This window comes from Musca domestica, unplaced genomic scaffold, assembly GCF_030504385.1.
Source record: "Musca domestica strain aabys unplaced genomic scaffold, Musca_domestica.polishedcontigs.V.1.1 1, whole genome shotgun sequence".
NCBI lineage: Eukaryota > Metazoa > Arthropoda > Insecta > Diptera > Muscidae > Musca > Musca domestica.
In genome coordinates, this window is record NW_026712114.1 from 40,932,712 (window position 1) to 40,939,079 (window position 6,368).

A 6,368-nucleotide genomic window follows, 5' to 3' on the forward strand; every position below is an offset into this window, starting at 1 on the left:
ATCTACATAGAATCACATTCTGATAAGTTGATAAAAATTTATCCAAATGTGTATTATGTCCCCAGGACTTTTGGTATTGAAAATGGGCCATGTAGGTCCACACCTTCGTATAGCCCCCATAAAACGGTACCTTTTGATATGCGGTATTTTGATGATTTCAGCGACATTATTTACCGGAATTGTTCCGAAATTGGTATTTGAAGTTTGTAATGGATACTACAGCCCAAAACAGGAAATGGGCCATGTAGGTCCACGTCTTTGTATAGTCGCCATATAAAAGTACCTCCCAATATTCGGTATTTTGATGGTTTTGGCGACATTATTTACCGGAATTGTTTCAAATTTGGCATTTGAAGTTCGTAATAGTTACTACAGCATAAGACAGAAAATGGGCTATGTAGGTCCACGTCTTCGTATAGACCCCATACCCCGGCCGAATTTACAGCTTTTTTACTTGTTTTCTGTTAAGGAGGTAGGCAACCGTCTAACTAAAGATAATCAATTGTAAATAAAACGAGATGTTCCATTAAAATGTAAGTTAAATGTCGCCACCTACAATGACAACGAAGTAATATATTGGATTGAGTCCACTGAGAATGTAATGCTTAAAATTTAAAACCACTAGAATACATTCTCCCATGGCGACCAACAGACTTCATACTAAACGCTATGTTGGGTGGCATGTTTGCTAGAAAATGTTCCAATTTACCCCCATCCTAGACCATATTTTCAAACATCTCATAGGTAAGCAGCTACCACAAGCAGTTGTCATAGCAACAAATGAAAATGTTTTTGCACAACCAAACAACGCCAGTAAAATACAAATAAGAAAACTGTCAAATATGCTTTCCTTTAACAAAACGGGAATAAGGAATTGGTAGAAAGCATATTTTTTGGTTTTTCCCCAAAAGAAAATATTATATTTTGTTATATTATATTATATTTCGTTATATTATATTTTGGTGTGAATTTTCCAGAAAAAAAGTTATTCGTGATGGAATTCAAGCATGATAGTGTGATTTCTTTATCATTGGCTGGAAAACCACAAGTGGCAATCGTTAGAGCAATCCAGGCCTCCAGAACTCAAGTGCCGGCATGGTGATGGTGTGGGCCGCCATAACAGCCGGTGGTCGCTCTCCGCTCGTACTAATCGACCGTGGCATCAGAATAAATGCCGAATATTATCGCGAAATTATTCTGGAGGGTGTAGATTTGTTCGAATTGGTCACCTTTGACACGAATTATGGCCTTCAAAAGGCCAATGAAACCGTAACACGCTGCCCGAATGTTGCTCTGCGGTATTTTGGCCCAATTCCGGCGATCGCTTTTTTAGTGCTAACCTTGCTTTCCCAAATACTCCAGACACAACGGTCCAACGGATTGGTATCCGGAGGTTTTGGTAGCCAAGGAGGGTGCCTTGGGCACGCAAAAATTTTGGCCACAGACCTTTGACATTCCAACAGGACTCAGTACCAGCACGCACCACCCAAGAATGGTTAAAAAAGAGTTCTTCGCTTCATTTCCAAGGCACAATTACTACCAAAACCTCCGGATACCAATCCGTTGGGCTGTTGTGTCTGGAGTATTTGGGAAAGCAAGGTTGGCACTAAAAAATACTAAAGTGTCGATAACCTCAAGCAAGCGCTTCGCCGGGAATGGACCAAAATACCGCAGAGCAACATTTGGGCAGCGTGTGACGGTTTTATTGGCCTTTTGAAGGCCATAATTCGTGCCAACGGTGACCAATTCGAACAAATCTAAACATTTTCTAAAATTTGATGCTATTTTCGTCATTTTTTGCTTTAATTCAGCATACTTTAAAAAAATAGTAAAAATTATGGTGTTAGACTTTGTTGCAGTTTTTTATCTCACCCTGTATTTTCTAAAAGCTAAATGAGTATTCAATGAAAATGTAGGTATCCATTCGAAATATTTCAGGGTTGCAGATGACCCACAGGCAGAAATCCTGGCTACATCCCTGATGGGGTCTACATAAAAATTTGGGCCTGCATGGATAATCTTCCGCAAGGATAACCTGCCAATTTATAGCGAATTTGGTTTAAATTTTTTAATAAATCTGTCGATACAGTCATATGGGAGCTACAAAAAATTCTGCGGACATAAAAGGGATCTGAGTAAAATTTTATCAATCTTCTTCGTTTCGTTCGAAGCTGGAGTGATTTCCACAAGCCAAAATGTCAGTTAAATAAAAAAAAGAGTTATATTATATTGTCCATATCATATTAGCCACACTTTTTAGAAGATGTTTTGAAAATAATAATAATAATAAAAATAATAAATACCATTGAATACTGAATTAATCTGTCGATACAGTTATATTGGGGCTACGAAAGATCCTGTGGACCTAAAATAGATCTGAATAGATCTTTATTTCGTTCGGAAGCTAGAGTAATTTCCACAAGCCATAATATTATTTGTAGTAGATTTTTTGAAAATATTTAGTTCCTAATAACAGAAATAATATATACCATCGAATACTGGATTTCACACTTAGCAGAATATATTCGAAAGTGAAACTTTCCAAATGGTGGAAGATATTAAGGGTATGCCAGGCCAGTCGAACTTAACTGCTTCTTTTACCTGTTTGATTTTTTGTTAAATTTGAGTTTTCAAGTTTTTTTTTCATACGGAAGTACACACTATAGTTTTACAGATAATATGTATATCAAATAGACAAATATTTATATAGAACTAAGTTTTGGAATGTAACAGGATAAAAGAAAATCAAACAAGAACTTGTTACATTCCAACTTCTATCTTTCAATCTCAAAACTGTTTAAAAAATGCCGAACTTTTTTTGAAGAAAAAAAAAAAGCAAAAATGTCAAACAATGGAATTCATTTGCGGAACTAACAAATTTCCGTTTAATAAGTGAACAGAAGGAAAAGTAGGCAAAAACCGGAAATGGAATTCCGAAAAATTCCAATGCAAGAAAAACCTGTGTCTAGTATAGAGTTGGAGAAAAATTAACTATGCAAGTATCAACAATTCAAAAAAAGCCCAATAACAATTTCCTGCGTCATTCGTCCGTGTACAGGAACCACCCAACAACCACATAACAGCCAAAATGTGACACGAAAAAATCTCTACTCTCTACTAACCATTGGAAGAATGCCAATCAATATGGAAGGGGGAACCACCACTCCCTGGAGGCATTAAATATTTGTTCCACATGCTTTTTATCCTTCTTCCGAAAACGTTGACACCCTTTTGGCACTTCTGCTGCCCTGATGAAAAACTGTTTTGTATGTTGATGTTGAGTCATTTATTTTCCCATTGTGATGATATTTTTTACTATATCATTTTAACATTATGGCTGTGGTTCAAAGTTTTACAGAGGAATTTGTCTAGACCGCGAACATATTCAACTCTTTTATTTCGAAAGGACAACACCAAGTTCAAGTATTTGTCTCGAAATTCCATTTCGCATTTTTATTGAATTCATTGGAATGTAAACGAGTGACGTTTGTTTGTTGTTGTTGTTACAATGTCCTTGATAACTTTGGGACAACCGGCATTTTTTGCTGTTGGCCTAATGTCGGTATTCCTCAAATAAATCTAAGCGCTTTTTTTAATACCATTCAGGGGTTAAACATTTCACAAAGAATGTGAATTACTTTGCTGGGGTTAATGTGCGTGTTTTTTTCGAATATCGATTTGTTTGTTAATCTCCCCTCCTAGTTTGTTAGAATTTTATTGTTGGCATCCACTCGGACGACTTTCTGATTTTTCTTTGCTCCTGTTTTCATCAAATAGTAGGGGTTATATTTGCTGTCGTTTATTTGTTTCATCGTTAGGGGTTAGAAAGCTGTCATATGTTGCTATTTGCGAATGGAATTCCACATGTGTTTGAATTTAATATTGGAAATGTTATCATTGTTCATAGTTCCGCTTCAATGTCTTATCTTGACGAACCTATGGAATATTATAATAGGAAATCAAAATATGTATTGTTGCCGAAACCCGGGATTGAACCGGGGACCTTTAGATCTTCAGTCTAACGCTCTCCCAACTGAGCTATTTCGGCTGATGACACGTAATTTTAAATATATTTTTTGGTGAATTTAGGAAACCATATTTTTAAATTTAATAAAAACGCAGTAGGCTCGGCACGGCCGAACGTGGAATATCCATCACTATTTTTAACGAATTTGGCAATTTTCAAAAAAATAAAATCCGTTAAAAATTCTTTTAAAATCTCAAAAATAGCGAATATAGCTGTTATATTGGGTTCTATACGAAGTCGTGGACATGCATGGGCAACTTATGTCATAAACCGTTACAATATTCAAATACAAATCTTGACAAAAAAAAAATCCAGTAAATAATGTAGCTGAAATCTTCAAAATACTGAATATAGGGACGTACCGTTATATCGGGGCTATAAGAAACCTGGACCTGCATAGACAATTTTCTGTAACAGGATGTAGTACCCATTTGAAACTTCAAATACGAAATTTCAAACAATTTCGGTGAATATTGTACCTAAAATCATCAAAATACCGAATATCGGGAGGTACTGATATATACGAAGACCTGGACCTGTATAGACAATTTTCTGTCATAGATTGTACTTCCTACTACGAACTCTAAATACGAAATTTGAAACAACTCGTTTGAATAATATCCCTAAAATCGTCACAATATCGAAAATCGGGGTACCGTTGTATGTAGACTATACGATATCATGGACCTATATAGATATTTCTCTTTCAGGGCATAAAGCGCTTAGAAAAAACTTTTTGTGTAGAATTTAGGACAATTCCATTGGAAAATAAGGCTAAAATCATCAACATACCGAATATCGGGAAGTACAGTTATATGGATGCTATACGGCATCGTGGACCTATATAGACTATTCTATTCCAGTGGGTAAAGTAATCAAAATGAACTCCTTGTGTTTATTTTCAGACAATTTCATTGAAAAATGTGGCTAAAATAATCAAAATAACGAATGCAGGGGGTATACGATATCGTGGAACGATATATCTTCGAACATGACATGCATGCAGACAAAGACTGATCTGTGCAAAATTTTAGCTTTCTATCTTTATTCGTTTTGACTCTAGCGTGATTACAACAGATGGACTGACGGACGGACGGCTGGACAGGGCTAAATCGTCTTTGAATTTTACGCTGATCAAAAATATAAATACTTTGTTATGTCTAAAATGTATATTTCGAAGTGTTACAAACGGAATGACAAACTTAATATACCCTCCATACAATGGTGGAGGATATAAAAATGTCTATATAGGTCGGGAATATTCTCCACGTTCTCCAACTGAAAACATTTAATTGCTGAGAAAATATGCCCTGAGTATAAAAGTCCGGACAATGTTTCCACATAGTAGTAGCAACCGATTTGTTTTAAATTTTAGCTCATTATATAGAGCAGATCTGCAGATATTCAGCAAGTTTTCTATAAAAACCATTAACTGCCGAAACCCGGGATTGAACCGGGGACCTTTAGATCTTCAGTCTAACGCTCTCCCAACTGAGCTATTTCGGCGGTTGAGACTTCTTATTTTCCGCAATGAAACTGATAACAAAGGCTCTCAATTATTAATCGATCATTTAGGACATAATCAACTACATTTAGATGCAACGCGTTTTAGTTTATATACCATGGCAATTGTAACATCTACCAATAATATTTCGTTCTTAAAATTTTGGGTAATCCATTTGGAATGACTCTCAAAAAAACTATCCGATTTCGTTTAAGTTTTTATACATCATTTGTTCATACGTATATAGAGTTCCAAGATCGGCAACATCAGTCAGATCCTTCTAGTAACCCCCTACAGGGACAATAATTTTCCCAATTAGAGTTCCATTTCGCTTAGCACCTATACAACGGCATATTGGTATTTAGTGTAATAGGCACCATCTTCTCTGGCATATAATTGGCTGAAGAGGTACACGTTTTCGTACATATAACTGCAACACCCGTAGGGCTTTTCAACAACTTTACAAAACAAATCCAGTTGTTTGTTTTTGTTACAATAACAAAAGAAATTTTAACCAGTAAAGAAAGTTCTAAAGTCGGGACGGGCCGATTTTATGATACCCTACACCACTTTGCTAATTTAGTTGAGCTGCACTTAATAATTAAAAGTTTTTATGGGAGAATTCAATCATACACGCTATGATTATAATTATAACTTAAAGTTCAAAAGACTAAATATGCCGAAGCATTTGTATCTTTTAAATTCGGACTTGTATTGCTCATTTGGTGCGAAATTAATTTGAAATCGGATAAAAATATATATGGGAACTATATCCAAATCTGAACCGATCTCGATAAAATTTGGCAAAGATATTTCTGAGCTGTGTTTGATATATTT

General features: G+C 35.6%; 2 non-coding genes across 2 annotated transcripts; both read right to left on the reverse strand.

Moving 5' to 3' along the window:
- Positions 1–3,975: 3,975 nt before the first annotated feature.
- Positions 3,976–4,048, reverse strand: TRNAF-GAA (transfer RNA phenylalanine (anticodon GAA)). The gene has a single exon. It is a non-coding gene; the product is annotated as a tRNA-Phe (tRNA).
- A 1,412-nt stretch (positions 4,049–5,460) lies between these two features.
- Positions 5,461–5,533, reverse strand: TRNAF-GAA (transfer RNA phenylalanine (anticodon GAA)). The gene has a single exon. It is a non-coding gene; the product is annotated as a tRNA-Phe (tRNA).
- Between the last annotated feature and the right edge of the window lie 835 nt (positions 5,534–6,368).